Source organism: Rhipicephalus microplus, unplaced genomic scaffold (assembly GCF_043290135.1).
Source record: "Rhipicephalus microplus isolate Deutch F79 unplaced genomic scaffold, USDA_Rmic scaffold_59, whole genome shotgun sequence".
NCBI lineage: Eukaryota > Metazoa > Arthropoda > Arachnida > Ixodida > Ixodidae > Rhipicephalus > Rhipicephalus microplus.
The window spans coordinates 553,381-573,477 of NW_027464632.1; the positions used below are offsets into that span (position 1 = coordinate 553,381).

The 20,097-nt window shown below is 52.7% G+C and overlaps 1 non-coding gene across 1 annotated transcript; it reads right to left on the minus strand.

The window, feature by feature from the left end:
• Positions 1-2,452: 2,452 nt before the first annotated feature.
• TRNAN-GUU (transfer RNA asparagine (anticodon GUU)) lies at positions 2,453-2,526 on the minus strand. Its single transcript has one exon. It is a non-coding gene; the product is annotated as a tRNA-Asn (tRNA).
• Positions 2,527-20,097: the final 17,571 nt, after the last annotated feature.

The following is a 20,097-nucleotide window of genomic DNA, read 5'->3' on the forward strand; positions in this document are numbered from 1 at the left end:
AACAGCCGATCGCGCTACCCTATTGCGCTACGGAGACAGTCCTGCTCCACTCTCACCACCATGAGAACATATCTTCAAAGCTATCAGCCCAAAGAAAAAAAGCGCTGCACCAACACCGGGTGGGCTCAAACCTCCAAGCTTTCAGTAAACATCCGATCGCGCTAGCCAATTGGGTCACGGAGACAGTCGTGCTCCACTCTTACCACCATTAGAACATATCTTCAAAGCTGTCAGCGCAAAGAAAAAAGCACAACACCACTCCCGGGAGGGCTCGAACCTCCAACCTTTCGGTTAACAGCCGATTGCGCTAGCCAATTGCGCCACGGAGACAGTCGTGCTCCACTCTCACCACCGTCAGAACATTTCTTCAGAGCTATTAGCCCAAAAGAAAAAAGAGCCGCACCACCACCGGGTGGTTCGAACCTCCAACCTTTCGGTTAACAGCCGATCGCGCTAGCCAATTGCGCCACGGAGACAGTCGTGCTCCACTCTCACCACCATCAGAACATATCTTCAAAGCTATCAGTGCAAAGAAAAAAGCAACAAACCAATCCCGGGAGGGCTTGAAACTCCAATTTTTCGGTTAACAGCCGAACGTGCTAGCCAATTGCGCCACGGAGACAGTCCTGCTCCACTCTCGCCACCATCAGAACATATCTTCAAAGCTATCAGCGCAAAGAAAAAAGAACACACCACTCCCGGGAGGGGTCGAATCTCCAACCTTACGGTTAACAGCCGATCGCGCTAGCCAACTGCGCCACGGAGACAGTCCTGCTCCACTCTCATCACCACCAGAACATATCTTCAAAGCTATCAGCCTAAAGAAAAAAAGCGCCATACCACCACCGGGTGGTTCGAACCTCCAACCTTTTGGTTAACAGCCGATCGCGCTAGCCAATTGCGCCACGGAGACAGTCGTGCTCCACTCTCACCACCATCAGAACATATCTTCAAAGCTATCAGCGCAAAGAAAAAAGCAAACACCAATCCCGGGAGGGCTTGAAACTCCAATTTTTCGGTTAACAGCCGAACGTGCTAGCCAATTGCGCCACAGAGACAGTCGTGCTACAATCTCACCACCTTCAGAACATATCTTCAAAGCTATCAGCCCAAAGAAAAAGAGGCGCCGCACCACCACCGGGTGGGCTCAAACCTCCAACCTTTCGGTTAAGAGCCGATCGCGCTAGCCAATTGCGCCTCGGAGACAGTCCTGCTCCTCTCTCACCACCATCAGAACATATCTTCAAAGCTATCAGCCCATAGAAAAAAAAGCCCGCACCACAACCGGGTGGGCTCGAACCTCCAACCTTTCGGTTAACGGCCGAACGCGCTAGCCAATTGCGCCACGGAGACAGTCCTGCTCCAATCTCACCACCATGAGAACACATCTTCAAAGCTATCAGCCCAAAGAAAAAAAAGCAACACACCACTCCCGGGAGGGCTCGAACCTCCAATTTTTTGGTTACCAGCCGAACGTGCTAGCCAATTGCGCCACGGAGACAGTCGTGCTCCACTCTCACCACCGTCAGAACATTTCTTCAGAGCTATCAGCCCAAAGAAAAAAAAGCGCCACACCACCACCGGGTGGGCTCGAACCTCCAACCTTTCGGTCAACAGCAGACCGCACTAGCCAATTGCGCCACGGAGACAGTCGTGCTCCAGTCTCACCACCATCAGAACACATCTTCAAAGCTATCAGCCCAAAAAAAGTGCCGCACCACCACCGGGTGGGCTCGAACCTCCAACTTTTCAGTTAACTCTAAATCGCGCTAGCCAACTGCGCCACGGAGACAGTCGTGCTCCACTCTCACCACCGTCAGAACATTTCTTCAGAGCTATCAGCCCAAAGAAAAAGAAGCGCCACACCACCACCGGGTGGGCTCGATACTCCAAGCTTTCGGTTAACAGCCGATCGCGCTAGCCAATTGCGCCACGGAGACAGTCCTGCTCCACTCTCACCACCATCAGAACCTATCTTCAAAGCTATCAGCCCATAGAAAAAAAGCCCGCACCACCCCCGGGTGGGCTCGAACCTCCAACTATTCGGTTAACGGCTGAACGCGCTAGCCAATTGCGCCACGGAGACAGTCCTGCTCCAATCTCATCACCATGAGAACACATCTTCAAAGCTATCAGCCCAAAAAAAAGTGCCGCACCACCACCGGGTGGGCTCGAACCTCCAACTTTTCAGTTAACTCTAAATCGCGCTAGCCAACTGCGCCACGGAGACGGTCGTGCTCCACTCTCACCACCGTCAGAACATTTCTTCAGAGCTATCAGCCCAAAGATAAAGAAGCGCCACACCACCACCGGGTGGGCTCGAACCTTCAACCTTTCGGTCAACAGCAGATCGCACTAGCCAATTGTGTCATGGAGACAGTCGTGCTCCACTCTCACCAACATCAGAACATATCTTCAAAGCAATCAGCGAAAAGAAAAAAAAGCGACACACCGTCCCCGGGTGGGCTCAAACCTCCAACCTCTCGGTTAACAACCGATCGCGCTAGCCAATTGCGCCACGGAGACAGTCCTGCTCCACTCTCATCACCATCAGAACATATCTTCAAAGCTATCAGCTTAAAGAAAAAAAAGCGCCATACCACCACCGGGTGGTTCGAACTTCCAACCTTTTGGTTAACAGCCGATCGCGCTAGCCAATTGCGCCACGGAGACAGTCGTGCTCCACTCTCACCACCATTAGAACATATCTAGAACATATCTTCAAAGCTATCAGCGCAAAGATACAAGCAACACACCAATCCCGGGAGGGCTTGAAACTCCAATTTTTTGGTTAACAGCCGAACGTGCTAGCCAATTGCGCCACGGAGACAGTCGTGCTACAATCTCACCACCTTCAGAACATATCTTCAAAGCTATCAGCCCAAAGAAAAAGAGGCGCCGCACCACCACCGGGTGGGCTCAAACCTCCAACCTTTCGGTTAAGAGCCGATCGCGCTAGCCAATTGCGCCACGGAGACAGTCCTGCTCCTCTCTCACCACCATCAGAACATATCTTCAAAGCTATCAGCCCATAGAAAAAAAAGCCCGCACAACAACCGGGTGGGCTCGAACCTCCAACCTTTCGGTTAACGGCCGAACGCGCTAGCCAATTGCGCCACGGAGACAGTCCTGCTCCAATCTCACCACCATGAGAACACATCTTCAAAGCTATCAGCCCAAAAAAAAGTGCCGCACCACCACCGGGTGGGCTTGAACCTCCAACTTTTCAGTTAACTCTAAATCGCGCTAGCCAACTGCGCCACGGAGACAGTCGTGCTCCACTCTCACCACCGTCAGAACATTTCTTCAGAGCTATCAGCCCAAAGAAAAAGAAGCGCCACACCACCACCGGGTGGGCTCGAACCTCCAACCTTTCGGTCAACAGCAGTTCGCACTAGCCAATTGTGTCATGGAGACAGTCGTGCTCCACTCTCACCAACATCAGAACATATCTTCAAAGCTATCAGCCCAAAGAAAAAAAAGCGCCGCACCACCCCCGGGTGGGCTCGAACCTCCATCCTTTCTGTTAACAGCCGATCGAGCTAGCCAATTGCGCACCGGAGAAAGTCGTGCTCCACTCTCACCACCATCAGAACATATCTTCAAAGCAATCAGCGAAAAGAAAAAAAGCGACACACCGTCCCCGGGTGGGCTCAAACCTCCATCCTTTCTGTTAACAGCCGATCGCGCTAGCCAATTGCGCACCGGAGACAGTCGTGCTCCACTCTCACCCCCATAAGAACATATCTTCAAAGCTATCAGCGCAAAGAAAAAAAAGCGACACACCGTCCCCGGGTGGGCTCGAAACTCCAACCTTTCGGTTAACAGCCGATCGCGCAAGCCAATTGCGCCACGGAGACAGTCCTGCTCCACTCTCACCACCATAAGAACATATCTTCAAAGCTATCAGCTCAAAGAAAAAAAAGCCCGCACACCCACCGGGTGGGCTTGAACCTTCAACCTTTCGTTTAACGGCCGAACGCACTAGCCAATTGCGCCACGGAGACAGTCCTGCTTCACTCTTGCCACCATCAGAACATATTTTCAAAGCTATCAGCCCAAAGAAAAAAAAGCAACATACCACTCCCGGGAGGTCTCGAACCTCCAACCTTTCGGTTAACAGCCAATTGCGCTAGCCAATTGCGCCACGGTGACAGTCGTGCTCCACTCTCACCACCGTCAGAACATTTCTTCAGAGCTATCAGCCCAAAGAAAAAGAAGCACCACACCACCACCGGGTGGGCTCGAACCTCCAACCTTTCGGTCAACAGCAGATCGCACTAGCCAATTGTGTCACGGAGACAGTCGTGCTCCACTCTCACCACCATCAGAACATATCTTCAAAGCTATCAGCGCAAAGAAAAAAGCAACACACCATTCCCGGGAGGGCTTGAAACTCCAATTTTTCGGTTAACAGCCGAACGTGCTAGCCAATTGCGCCACGGAGACAGTCGTGCTACAATCTCACCACCTTCAGAACATATCTTCAAAGCTATCAGCCCAAAGAAAAAGAGGCGCCGCACCACCACCGGGTGGGCTCAAACCTCCAACCTTTCGGTTAAGAGCCGATCGCGCTAGCCAATTGCGCCACGGAGACACTCCTGCTCCTCTCTCACCACCATCAGAACATATCTTCAAAGCTATCAGCCCATAGAAAAAAAAGCCCGCACCACAACCGGGTGGGCTCGAACCTCCAACCTTTCGGTTAACGGCCGAACGCGCTAGCCAATTGCGCCACGGAGACAGTCCTGCTCCAATCTCACCACCATGAGAACACATCTTCAAAGCTATCAGCCCAAAGAAAAAAAAGCAACACACCACTCCCGGGAGGGCTCGAACCTCCAACCTTTCCGTTAACAGCCGATTGCGCTAGCCGATTGCGCCACGGAGACCGTCGTGCTCCACTGTCACCACCATCAGAACATATCTTCAAAGCTATCGGCCCAAAAAAAATTTCCGCACCACCACCACGTGGGCTCGAACCTCCAACTTTTCGGTTAACTGCCGATCGCGCTAGCCAATTGGTCACGGAGACAGTCGTGCTCCACTCTCACCACCGTCAGAACATTTCTTCAGAGCTATCAGCCCAAAGAAAACGAAGCGCCGCACCACCACCGAGTGGGCTCGAACCTCCAACCTTTCGGTCAACAGCAGACCGCACTAGCCAATTGCGCCACGGAGACAGTCGTGCTCTAGTCTCACCACCATCAGAACACATCTTCAAAGCTATCAGCCCAAAAAAAAAGTGCCGCACCACCACCGGGTGGGCTCGAACCTCCAACTTTTCAGTTAACTCTAAATCGCGCTAGCCAACTGCGCCACGGAGACAGTCGTGCTCCGCTCTCACCACCGTCAGAACATTTCTTCAGAGCTATCAGCCCAAAGAAAAAGAAGCGCCACACCACCACCGGGTGGGCTCGAACCACCAACCTTTCGGTCAACAGCAGATCGCACTAGCCAATTGTGTCTTGGAGACAGTCGTGCTCCACTCTCACCAACATCAGAACATGTCTTCAAAGCTATCAGCCCAAAGAAAAAAAAGCGCCGCACCACCCCCGGGTGGGCTCGAACCTCCATCCTTTCTGTTAACAGCCGATCGCGCTAGCCAATTGCGCACCGGAGAAAGTCGTGCTCCACTCTCACCACCATCAGAACATATCTTCAAAGCAATCAGCGAAAAGAAAAAAAAGCGACACACCGTCCCCGGGTGGGCTCAAACCTCCATCCTTTCTGTTAACAACCGATCGCGCTAGCCAATTGCGCACCGGAGACAGTCGTGCTCCACTCTCACCCCCATAAGAACATATCTTCAAAGCTATCAGCGCAAAGAAAAAAAAAGCGACACACCGTCCCCGGGTGGGCTCGAAACTCCAACCTTTCGGTTAACAGCCGATCGTGCTAGCCAATTGCGCCACGGAGACAGTCCTGCTCCACTCTCACCACCATAAGAACATATCTTCAAAGCTATCAGCTCAAAGAAAAAAAAGCCCGCCCACCCACCGGGTGGTCTCGAACCTGCAACCTTTCGTTTAACGGCCGAACGCACTAGCCAATTGCGCCACGGAGACAGTCCTGCTTCACTCTAGCCACCATCAGAACATATCTTCAAAGCTATCAGCCCAAAGAAAAAAAAGCAACACACCACTCCCGGGAGGTCTCGAACCTCCAACCTTTCGGTTAACAGCCGATTGCGCTAGCCAATTGCGCCACGGTGACAGTCGTGCTCCACTCTCACCACCGTCAGAACATTTCTTCAGAGCTATCAGCCCAGAAGGAAAAAAAGCGCCGCACCACCACCGGGTGGGCTCGAACCTCCAACCTTTCGCTTAACAGCCGATCGCGCTAGCAAATAGCGCCACGGAGACAGTCCTGATATACTCTCATCACCATCAGAACATATCTTCAAAGCTATCAGCCCAAAGAAAAAAAAGTGCCGCACCACCAGCGGGTGGGCTCGAACCTCCAACTTTTCGGTTAACTGCAAATCGCGCTAGCCAACTGCGCCACGGAGACAGTCGTGCTCCACTCTCACCACCGTCAGAACATTTCTTCACAGCTATCAGCCCAAAAAAAAAGAAGCGCCGTACCACCACCGGGTGGGCTCCAACCTCCAACCTTTCGGCTAACAGCCGATCGCGCTAGCCAATTGCGCCACGGAGACAGTCGTGCTCCACATTCACCACCATGAGAACATATCTTCAAAGCTATCAGCGCAAAGAAAAAAAAGCGACACACCGTCCCCGGGTGGGCTCGAACTACCAACCTTTCGGTTAACAGCCGATCGCGCTCGCCAATTGCGCCATGGAGACATTCGTGCTCAACTCTCACCACCATCAGAACATATCTTCAAAGCTATCAGCCCAAAGAAAAAATGCGCCGCACCACCACCGGGTGGGCTCGAACCTCCAACCTTTCGGTTAACAGTCGATCGCGCTAGCCAATTGCGCCACGGAGACAGTCCTGCATCACTCTCACCACCATCAGAACATATCTTCAAAGCTATCAGCCTAAAGAAAAAAAAGCGCCGCACCACCACCGCGTGGTTCGAACCTCCAACTTTTCGGTTAACAGCCGATCGCGCTAGCCAATTGCGCCACGGAGACAGTCGTGCTCCACTCTCACCACCATCAGAACATATCTTAAAAGCTATCAGCGCAAAGAAAAAAGAACACACCGCTCCCGGGAGGGGTCGAATCTCCAATCTTTCGGTTAACAGCCGATCGCGCTAGCCAACTGCGCCACGGAGACAGTCCTGCTCCACTCTCATCACCATCAGAACATATCTTCAAAGCTATCAGCCTAAAGAAAAAAAAGCGACGCACCACCACCGGGTGGTTCGAACCGCCAACCTTTCGGTTAACAGCCGATCGCGCTAGTCAATTGCGCCACGGAGACAGTCCTGCTCCACTCTCACCACCATAAGAACATATCTTCAAAGCTATCAGCTCAAAGAAAAAAAAGCCCGCCCACCCACCGGTTGGGCTCGAACCTTCAACCTTTCGTTTAACGGCCGAACGCACTAGCCAATTGCGCCACGGAGACAGTCCTGCTTCACTCTAGCCACCATCAGAACATATCTTCAAAGCTATCAGCCCAAAGAAAAAAAAGCAACACACCACTCCCGGGAGGTCTCGAACCTCCAACCTTTCGGTTAACAGCCGATTGCGCTAGCCAATTGCGCCACGGTGACAGTCGTGCTCCACTCTCACCACCGTCAGAACATTTCTTCAGAGCTATCAGCCCAGAAGGAAAAAAAGCGCCGCACCACCACCGGGTGGGCTCGAACCTCCAACCTTTCGCTTAACAGCCGATCGCGCTAGCAAATTGCGCCACGGAGACAGTCCTGATATACTCTCACCACCATCAGAACATATCTTCAAAGCTATCAGCCCAAAGAAAAAAAAGTGCCGCACCGTCCCCGGGTGGGCTCGAACTACCAACCTTTCGGTTAACAGCCGATCGCGCTCGCCAATTGCGCCATGGAGACAGTCGTGCTCAACTCTCACCACCATCAGAACATATCTTCAAAGCTATCAGCCCAAAGAAAAAATGCGCCGCACCACCACCGGGTGGGCTCGAACCTCCAACCTTTCGGTTAACAGTCGATCGCGCTAGCCAATTGCGCCACGGAGACAGTCCTGCATCACTCTCACCACCATCAGAACATATCTTCAAAGCTATCAGACCATAGAAAAAAAGCCCCGCACCACCACCGGGTGGGCTCGAACCTCCAATCTTTCCGTTAACAGCCGATCGCGCTAGCCAACTGCGCCACGGAGACAGTCCTGCTCCACTCTCATCACCATCAGAACATATCTTCAAAGCTATCAGCCTAAAGAAAAAAAAGCGCCGCACCACCACCGGGTGGTTCGAACCGCCAACCTTTCGGTTAACAGCCGATTGCGCTAGCCAATTGCGCCACGGAGACAGTCGTGCTCCACTCTCACCACCATCAGAACATATCTTCAAAGCTATCAGAGCAAAGAAAAAAGCAACAAACCAATACCGGGTGGGCTCGAAACTCCAAGCTTTCGGTTAACAGCCGATCGCGCTAGCCAAATGCGCCACGGAGACAGTCCTGCTCCACTCTCACCACCATCAGAAGATATCTTCAAAACTATCAGCCCGAAGAAAAAAAAAGCGCCGCACCACCACCGGGTGGGCTCGAAACTCCAACCTTTCGGTTATCAGCCGATCACGCTCGCCAATTGCGCCACGGAGACAGTCCGGCTCCACTCTCACCACCATCAAAACATATCTTCAAAGCTATCAGCCAAAAGTAAAAAAAGCGCCGCACCACTACCGGGTGGGCTCGAAACTCCAAGCTTTCGGTTAACAGCCGATCGCGCTAGCCAATTGCGCCACGGAGACAGTCCTGCTCCACTCTCACCACCATCAGAACATATCTTCAAAGCTATCAGCCCAAAGAAAAAAAAGCGCCGCACCACCACCGGGTGGGCTCTAACCTCCAACCTGTCGGTTAAGAGCCGATCGCGCTAGCCAATTGCGCCACGGAGACAGTCCTGCTCCTCTCTCACCACCATCAGAACATATCTTCAAAGCTATCAGCCCATAGAAAAAAAGCCCGCACCACCACCGGGTGGGCTCGAACCTCCAACTATTCGGTTACTACCGAACGCGCTAGCCAATTTCGCCACGGAGACAGTCGTGCTCCACTCTCACCACCGTCAGAACATTTCTTCAAAGCTATCAGCGCAAAGAAAAAAGCAACACACCACTCCCGAGAGGGCTCGAACCTCCAAACTTCCGGTTAACAGCCGATAGCGCTAGCAAATTGCGCCTCATAGACAGTCCTACTATACTCTCACCACCATCAGAACATAACTTCAAAGCTATCGGCCCAAAAAAAAGTTTCCGCACCACCACCTCGTGGGCTCGAACCTCCAACTTTTCGGTTAACTGCCGATCGCGCTAGCCAATTTCGCCACGGAGACAGTCGTGCTCCACTCTCACCACCGTCAGAACATTCCATCAGAGCTATCAGCCCAAAGAATACGAAGCACCGCACCACCACCGGGTGGGCTCGAACCTCCAACCTTTCGGTCAACAGCAGACCGCACTAGCCAATTGCGCCACGGAGACAGTCGTGCTCCAGTATCACCACCATCAGAACATATTTTCAAAGCTATCAGCGCAACGAAAAACGCGACACACCACTCCCGGGAGGGCTCGAACCTCCAACCTTTCGGTTAACAGCTGACCGCGCTAACCAATTGCGCCACGGAGACAGTCGTGCTCCACTCTCACCACCATCAGAACATATCTTCGAAGCTATCAGCGCAAAGAAAAAAGCAACACACCACTCCCGCGAGGGCTCGAAACTCCAATTTTTCGGTTAACAGCCGAACGTGCTAGCCAATTGCGCCACGGAGACAGTCCTGCTTCACTCTAGCCACCATCAGAACATATCTTCAAAGCTATCAGCCCAAAGAAAAAAAAGCAACACACCACTCCCGGGAGGTCTCGAACCTCCAACCTTTCGGTTAACAGCCGATTGCGCTAGCCAATTGCGCCACGGTGACAGTCGTGCTCCACTCTCACCACCGTCAGAACATTTCTTCAGAGCTATCAGCCCAGAAGGAAAAAAAGCGCCGCACCACCACCGGGTGGGCTCGAACCTCCAACCTTTCGCTTAACAGCCGATCGCGCTAGCAAATAGCGCCACGGAGACAGTCCTGATATACTCTCATCACCATCAGAACATATCTTCAAAGCTATCAGCCCAAAGAAAAAAAAGTGCCGCACCACCAGCGGGTGGGCTCGAACCTCCAACTTTTCGGTTAACTGCAAATCGCGCTAGCCAACTGCGCCACGGAGACAGTCGTGCTCCACTCTCACCACCGTCAGAACATTTCTTCACAGCTATCAGCCCAAAAAAAAAGAAGCGCCGTACCACCACCGGGTGGGCTCCAACCTCCAACCTTTCGGCTAACAGCCGATCGCGCTAGCCAATTGCGCCACGGAGACAGTCGTGCTCCACATTCACCACCATGAGAACATATCTTCAAAGCTATCAGCGCAAAGAAAAAAAAGCGACACACCGTCCCCGGGTGGGCTCGAACTACCAACCTTTCGGTTAACAGCCGATCGCGCTCGCCAATTGCGCCATGGAGACATTCGTGCTCAACTCTCACCACCATCAGAACATATCTTCAAAGCTATCAGCCCAAAGAAAAAATGCGCCGCACCACCACCGGGTGGGCTCGAACCTCCAACCTTTCGGTTAACAGTCGATCGCGCTAGCCAATTGCGCCACGGAGACAGTCCTGCATCACTCTCACCACCATCAGAACATATCTTCAAAGCTATCAGACCATAGAAAAAAGCCCCGCGCCACCACCGGGTGGGCTCGAACCTCCAACTTTTCGGTTAACAGCATATAGCGCTAGCCAATTGCGCCACGGAGACAGTCGTGCTCCACTCTCGCCCCCATCAGAACATATCTTCAAAGCTATCAGCCTAAAGAAAAAAAAGCGCCGCACCACCACCGCGTGGTTCGAACCTCCAACTTTTCGGTTAACAGCCGATCGCGCTAGCCAATTGCGCCACGGAGACAGTCGTGCTCCACTCTCACCACCATCAGAACATATCTTAAAAGCTATCAGCGCAAAGAAAAAAGAACACACCGCTCCCGGGAGGGGTCGAATCTCCAATCTTTCGGTTAACAGCCGATCGCGCTAGCCAACTGCGCCACGGAGACAGTCCTGCTCCACTCTCATCACCATCAGAACATATCTTCAAAGCTATCAGCCTAAAGAAAAAAAAGCGACGCACCACCACCGGGTGGTTCGAACCGCCAACCTTTCGGTTAACAGCCGATCGCGCTAGTCAATTGCGCCACGGAGACAGTCCTGCTCCACTCTCACCACCATAAGAACATATCTTCAAAGCTATCAGCTCAAAGAAAAAAAAGCCCGCCCACCCACCGGTTGGGCTCGAACCTTCAACCTTTCGTTTAACGGCCGAACGCACTAGCCAATTGCGCCACGGAGACAGTCCTGCTTCACTCTAGCCACCATCAGAACATATCTTCAAAGCTATCAGCCCAAAGAAAAAAAAGCAACACACCACTCCCGGGAGGTCTCGAACCTCCAACCTTTCGGTTAACAGCCGATTGCGCTAGCCAATTGCGCCACGGTGACAGTCGTGCTCCACTCTCACCACCGTCAGAACATTTCTTCAGAGCTATCAGCCCAGAAGGAAAAAAAGCGCCGCACCACCACCGGGTGGGCTCGAACCTCCAACCTTTCGCTTAACAGCCGATCGCGCTAGCAAATTGCGCCACGGAGACAGTCCTGATATACTCTCACCACCATCAGAACATATCTTCAAAGCTATCAGCCCAAAGAAAAAAAAGTGCCGCACCGTCCCCGGGTGGGCTCGAACTACCAACCTTTCGGTTAACAGCCGATCGCGCTCGCCAATTGCGCCATGGAGACAGTCGTGCTCAACTCTCACCACCATCAGAACATATCTTCAAAGCTATCAGCCCAAAGAAAAAATGCGCCGCACCACCACCGGGTGGGCTCGAACCTCCAACCTTTCGGTTAACAGTCGATCGCGCTAGCCAATTGCGCCACGGAGACAGTCCTGCATCACTCTCACCACCATCAGAACATATCTTCAAAGCTATCAGACCATAGAAAAAAAGCCCCGCACCACCACCGGGTGGGCTCGAACCTCCAATCTTTCCGTTAACAGCCGATCGCGCTAGCCAACTGCGCCACGGAGACAGTCCTGCTCCACTCTCATCACCATCAGAACATATCTTCAAAGCTATCAGCCTAAAGAAAAAAAAGCGCCGCACCACCACCGGGTGGTTCGAACCGCCAACCTTTCGGTTAACAGCCGATTGCGCTAGCCAATTGCGCCACGGAGACAGTCGTGCTCCACTCTCACCACCATCAGAACATATCTTCAAAGCTATCAGAGCAAAGAAAAAAGCAACAAACCAATACCGGGTGGGCTCGAAACTCCAAGCTTTCGGTTAACAGCCGATCGCGCTAGCCAAATGCGCCACGGAGACAGTCCTGCTCCACTCTCACCACCATCAGAAGATATCTTCAAAACTATCAGCCCGAAGAAAAAAAAAGCGCCGCACCACCACCGGGTGGGCTCGAAACTCCAACCTTTCGGTTATCAGCCGATCACGCTCGCCAATTGCGCCACGGAGACAGTCCGGCTCCACTCTCACCACCATCAAAACATATCTTCAAAGCTATCAGCCAAAAGTAAAAAAAGCGCCGCACCACTACCGGGTGGGCTCGAAACTCCAAGCTTTCGGTTAACAGCCGATCGCGCTAGCCAATTGCGCCACGGAGACAGTCCTGCTCCACTCTCACCACCATCAGAACATATCTTCAAAGCTATCAGCCCAAAGAAAAAAAAGCGCCGCACCACCACCGGGTGGGCTCTAACCTCCAACCTGTCGGTTAAGAGCCGATCGCGCTAGCCAATTGCGCCACGGAGACAGTCCTGCTCCTCTCTCACCACCATCAGAACATATCTTCAAAGCTATCAGCCCATAGAAAAAAAGCCCGCACCACCACCGGGTGGGCTCGAACCTCCAACTATTCGGTTACTACCGAACGCGCTAGCCAATTTCGCCACGGAGACAGTCGTGCTCCACTCTCACCACCGTCAGAACATTTCTTCAAAGCTATCAGCGCAAAGAAAAAAGCAACACACCACTCCCGAGAGGGCTCGAACCTCCAAACTTCCGGTTAACAGCCGATAGCGCTAGCAAATTGCGCCTCATAGACAGTCCTACTATACTCTCACCACCATCAGAACATAACTTCAAAGCTATCGGCCCAAAAAAAAGTTTCCGCACCACCACCTCGTGGGCTCGAACCTCCAACTTTTCGGTTAACTGCCGATCGCGCTAGCCAATTTCGCCACGGAGACAGTCGTGCTCCACTCTCACCACCGTCAGAACATTCCATCAGAGCTATCAGCCCAAAGAATACGAAGCACCGCACCACCACCGGGTGGGCTCGAACCTCCAACCTTTCGGTCAACAGCAGACCGCACTAGCCAATTGCGCCACGGAGACAGTCGTGCTCCAGTATCACCACCATCAGAACATATTTTCAAAGCTATCAGCGCAACGAAAAACGCGACACACCACTCCCGGGAGGGCTCGAACCTCCAACCTTTCGGTTAACAGCTGACCGCGCTAACCAATTGCGCCACGGAGACAGTCGTGCTCCACTCTCACCACCATCAGAACATATCTTCGAAGCTATCAGCGCAAAGAAAAAAGCAACACACCACTCCCGCGAGGGCTCGAAACTCCAATTTTTCGGTTAACAGCCGAACGTGCTAGCCAATTGCGCCACGGAGACAGTCGTGCTCCACTCTCACCACCGTCAGACCATTTCTTCAGAGCTATAAGCCCAAAGAAAAAAAACGCCGCACCACCACCGGGTGGGCTCGAACCTCCAACCTTTCGGTTAACAGCCGATCGCGCTACCCTATTGCGCTACGGAGACAGTCCTGCTCCACTCTCACCACCATGAGAACATATCTTCAAAGCTATCAGCCCAAAGAAAAAAAGCGCTGCACCAACACCGGGTGGGCTCAAACCTCCAAGCTTTCGGTAAACATCCGATCGCGCTAGCCAATTGGGTCACGGAGACAGTCGTGCTCCACTCTCACCACCATTAGAACATATCTTCAAAGCTGTCAGCGCAAAGAAAAAAGCACAACACCACTCCCGGGAGGGCTCGAACCTCCAACCTTTCGGTTAACAGCCGATTACGCTAGCCAATTGCGCCACGGAGACAGTCGTGCTCCACTCTCACCACCGTCAGACATTTCTTCAGAGCTATCAGCCCAAAGGAAAAAAGAGCCGCACCACCACCGGGTGGTTCGAACCTCCAACCTTTCGGTTAACAGCCGATCGCGCTAGCCAATTGCGCCACGGAGACAGTCGTGCTCCATTCTCACCACCATCAGAACATATCTTCAAAGCTATCAGTGCAAAGAAAAAAGCAACACACCAATCCCGGGAGGGCTTGAAACTCCAATTTTTCGGTTAACAGCCGAACGTGCTAGCCAATTGCGCCACGGAGACAGTCGTGCTACAATCTCACCACCTTCAGAACATTTCTCCAAAGCCATCAGCGCAAAGAAAAAAAAGCGCCGCACCACTACCGGGTGGGCTCGAAACTCCAAGCTTTCGGTTAACAGCCGATCGCGCTAGCCAAATGCGCCACGGAGACAGTCCTGCTCCAATCTCACCACCATGAGAACGCATCTTCAAAGCTATCAGCCCAAAGAAAAAAAAAGCAACACACCACTCCCGGGAGGGCTCGAACCTCCAACCTTTCCGTTAACAGCCGATTGCGCTAGCCAATTGCGCCACGGAGACAGTCGTGCTCCACTCTCACCACTATCAGAACATATCTTCAAAGCTATCGGCCCAAAAAAAAATTTCCGCACCACCACCACGTGGGCTCGAACCTCCAACTTCTCGGTTAACTGCCGATCGCGCTAGCCAATTGCGCCACGGAGACAGTCGTGCTCCACTCTCACCACCGTCAGAACATTTCAGCAGAGCTATCAGCCCAAAGAAAACGAAGCGCCGCACCCCCACCGGGTGGGCTCGAAGCTCCAACCTTTCGGTTAACAGCCGATAGCACTAGCAAATTGCGCCACGGAGACAGTCCTGCTATACTCTCACAACCATAGGAACATATCTTCAAAGCTATCAGCCCAAAAAAAAATTTCCGCACCACCACCACGTGGACTCGAACCTCCAACTTTTCGGTTAACTGCCGATCGCGCTAGCCTATTGCGCCACGGAGACAGTCGTGCTCCACTCTCACCACCGTCAGAACATTTCAGCAGAGCTATCAGCCCAAAGAAAACGAAGCGCCGCACCCCCACCGGGTGGGCTCGAAGCTCCAACCTTTCGGTCAACAGCAGACCGCACTAGCCAATTGCGCCACAGAGACAGTCATGCACCAGTCTCACCACCATCAGAACATAATTTCAAAGCTATCAGTGCAACGAAAAACGCGACACACCACTCCCGGGAGGGCTCGAACCTCCAACCTTTCGGTTAACAGCTGACCGCGCTAGCCAATTGGGTCAGGAGACAGTCGTGCTCCACTCTCACCACCATTAGAACATATTTTCAAAGCTGTCAGCGCAAAGAAAAAAGCACCACACCACTCCCGGGAGGGCTCGAACCTCCAACCTTTCGGTTAACAGCCGATTGCACTAGCCAATTGCGCCACGGAGACAGTCGTGCTCCACTCTCACCACCGTCAGAACATTTCTTCAGAGCTATCAGCCCAAAGGAAAAAAGAGCCGCACCACCACCGGGTAGGCTCGAACCTCAAACTATTTGGTTAACAGCCGATCGCGCTAGCCAATTGCGCCACAGAGACAGTCGTGCTCCACTCTCACCACCATGAGAACATTTCTTCAGAGCTATCAGCCCAAAGAAAAAAAGCGCTGCACCACCACCGGGTGGGCTCGAACCTCCAACCTTTCAGTAAACAGCCGATCGCGCTAGCCAATTTGGCCACGGAGACAGACGTGCTCAACTCTCACCACCATTAGAACATATCTTCAAAGCTGTCAGCGCAAAGAAAAAAGCAACACACCACTCCCGGGAGAGCTCAAACCTACAATTTTTCGGTTAACAGCCCAAGGTGCTAGCCAATTGCACCATAGAGACAGTCGTGCTCAGATCTCACCACCGTGAGAACATGTCTCCAAAGTTATCAGCGCAAAGAAAAAAGCAACACACCACTCCCAGGAGGGCTCAAACCTCCAACCTTTCGCTTAACAGCCGATCGCGCTAGCAAATTGCGCCACGGAGACAGTCGTGCTCCACTCTCACCACCGTCAGAACATTTCTTCAGAGCTATCAGCCCAAAGAAAAAGAAGCGCCACACCACCACCGGGTGGGCTCGAACCTCCATCCTTTCTGTTAACAGCCGATCGCGCTAGCCAATTGCGCACCGGAGACAGTCGTGCTCCACTCTCACCCCCATAAGAACATATCTTCAAAGCTATCAGCGCAAAGAAAAAAAAGCGACACACCGTCCCCGGGTGGGCTCGAAACTCCAACCTTTCGGTTAACAGCCGATCGCGCAAGCCAATTGCGCCACGGATACAGTCCTGCTCCACTCTCACCACCATCAGAACATATCTTCAAAGCTATCAGCTCAAAGAAAAAAAAGCCCGCACACCCACCGGGTGGGCTCGAACCTTCAACCTTTCGTTTACCGGCCGAACGCATTAGCCAATTGCGCCACGGAGACAGTCGTGCTTCACTCTAGCCACCATCAGAACATATCTTCAAAGCTATCAGCCCAAGGAAAAAAAAGCAACACACCACTCCCGGGAGGGCTCGAACCTCCAACCTTTCGGTTAACAGCCGATTGCGCTAGCCAATTGTGCCACGGTGACAGTCTTGCTCCCCTCTCACCACCGTCAGAACATTTCTTTAGAGCTATCAGCCCAAAGGAAAAAAAGCGCCGCACCACCACCGGGTGGGCTCGAACCTCCAACCTTCCGCTTAACAGCCGATCGCGGTAGCAAATCGCGCCACGGAGACAGTTCTGATATACTCTCACCACCATCAGAACATATCTTCAAAGCTATCAGCCCAAAGAAAAAAAGTGCCGCACCACCAGCGAGTGGGCTCGAACCTCCAATTTTTCGGTTAACTGCAAATCGCGCTAGCCAACTGCGCCACGGAGACAGTCGTGCTCCACTCTCACCACCGTCAGAACATTTCTTCACAGCTATCAGCCCAAAAAAAAGAAGCGCCGCACCACCACCGGGCGGGCTCGAACCTCCAACCTTTCGGCTAACAGCTGATCGCGCTAGCCAATTGCGCCACGGAGACAGTCGTGCTCCACATTCACCACCATCAGAACATTTCTTCAAAGCTATCAGCGCAAAGAAAAAAAAAGCGACACACCGTCCCCGGGTGGGTTCGAACCTCCAACCTTTCGGTTAACAGCCGATCGCGCTCGCCAATTGCGCCATGGAGACAGCCGTGCTCCACTCTCACCACCATCAGAACATATCTTCAAAGCTAGCAGCCCAAAGAAAAAAAGCGCCGCACCACCACCGGGTGGTCTCGAACCTCCAACTTTTCGGTTAACAGTCGATCGCGCTAGCCAATTGCGCCACGGAGACAGTCCTGCATCACTCTCACCACCATCAGAACATATCTTCAAAGCTATCAGACCATAGAAAAAAAGCCCGCACCACGACCGGGTGGGCTCGAACATCAACCCTTTCGGTTAACGGCCGAACGCGCTAGCCAATTGCGCCACGGAGACAGTCCTGCACAACTCTAGCCACCAACAGAACATATCTTAAAGCTATCAGCCCAAAGAAAAAAAAGCAACACGCCACTCCCGGGAGGGCTCGAACCTCCAACCTTTCGGTTAACAGCCGATTGCGCTAGCCAACTGCGCCACGGAGACAGTCGTGCTCCACTCTCACCCCCGTCAGAACATTTCTTGAGAGCCATAAGCCCAAAGGAAAAAAAGCGCCGCACCACCACCGGGTGGGCTCGAACCTCCAACCTTTTGGTTAACAGCCGATCGCGCTAGCCAATTGCGCCACGGAGAGAGTCGTGCTCCACTCTCACCACAAGCAGAACATATCTTCAAAGCTATCAGCCCAAAGAAAAAAAAAGCGCCGCACCACCACCGGGTGGGCTCGAACCTCCAACTTTTCGGTTAACAGCATATAGCGCTAGCCAATTGCGCCACGGAGACAGTCGTGCTCCACTCTCGCCACCATCAGAACATATCTTCAAAGCTATCAGCGCAAAAAAAAAAGAACACACCACTCCCGGGAGGGGTCGAATCTCCAACCTTTCGGTTAAAGGCCGATCGCGCTAGCCAACTGCGCCACGGAGACAGTCCTGCTCCACTCTCATCACCATCAGAACATATCTTCAAACTATCAGCCTAAAGAAAAAAAGCGCCGCACCACCACCGGGTGGTTCGAACCTCCAACCTTTCGGTAACCAGCCGATCGCGCTAGCCAATTGCGCCACGGAGACAGTCGTGCTCCACTCTCACCACCATCAGAACATATCTTCAAACCTATCAGCGCAAAGAAAAAAGCAACACACCAATCCCGGGAGGGCTTGAAACTCCAATTTTTCGGTTAACAGACGAACGTGCTAGCCAATTGCGCCACGGAGACAGTCGTGCTACAATCTCACCACCTTCAGAACATTTCTCCAAAGCCATCAGCGCAAAGAAAAAAAAGCGCCGCACCACTACCGGGCGGGCTCGAAACTCCAACCTTTCGGTTAACAGCCGATCGCGCTAGCCAAATGCGCCACGGAGACAGTCCTGCTCCACTCTCACCACCATCAGAAGATATCTTCAAAACTATCAGCCCAAAGAAAAAAAAGCGCCGCACCACCACCGGGTGGGCTCGAAACTCCAACCTTTCGGTTATCAGCCGATCACGCTTGCCAATTGCGCCACGGAGACAGTCTTGCTCCACTCTCACCACCATAAGAACATATCTTCAAAGCTATCAGCTCAAAGAAAAAAAAGCCCGCACACCCACCGGGTGGGCTTGAACCTTCAACCTTTCGTTTAACGGCCGAACGCACTAGCCAATTGCGCCACGGAGACAGTCCTGCTTCACTCTAGCCACCATCAGAACATATCTTCAAAGCTATCAGCCCAAAGAAAAAAAAGCAACACACCACTCCCGGGAGGTCTCGAACCTCCAACCTTTCGGTTAACAGCCGATTGCGCTAGCCAATTGCGCCACGGTGACAGTCGTGCTCCACTCTCACCACCGTCAGAACATTTCTTCAGAGCTATCAGCCCAAAGAAAAAGAAGCGCCACACCACCACCGGGTGGGCTCGAACCTCCAACCTTTCGGTCAACAGCAGATCGCACTAGCCAATTGTGTCACGGAGACAGTCGTGCTCCACTCTCACCACCATCAGAACATATCTTCAAAGCTATCAGCGCAAAGAAAAAAGCAACACACCAATCCCGGGAGGGCTTGAAACTCCAATTTTTCGGTTAACAGCCGAACGTGCTAGCCAATTGCGCCACGGAGACAGTCGTGCTACAATCTCACCACCTTCAGAACATATCTTCAAAGCTATCAGCCCAAAGAAAAAGAGGCGCCGCACCACCACCGGGTGGGCTCAAACCTCCAACCTTTCGGTTAAGAGCCGATCGCGCTAGCCAATTGCGCCACGGAGACACTCCTGCTCCTCTCTCACCACCATCAGAACATATCTTCAAAGCTATCAGCCCATAGAAAAAAAGCCCGCACCACAACCGGGTGGGCTCGAACCTCCAACCTTTCGGTTAACGGCCGAACGCGCTAGCCAATTGCGCCAAGGAGACAGTCCTGCTCCAATCTCACCACCATGAGAACACATCTTCAAAGCTATCAGCCCAAAGAAAAAAAAGCAACACACCACTCCCGGGAGGGCTCGAACCTCCAACCTTTCCGTTAACAGCCGATTACGCTAGCCGATTGCGCCACGGAGACCGTCGTGCTCCACTCTCACCACCATCAGAACATATCTTCAAAGCTATCGGCCCAAA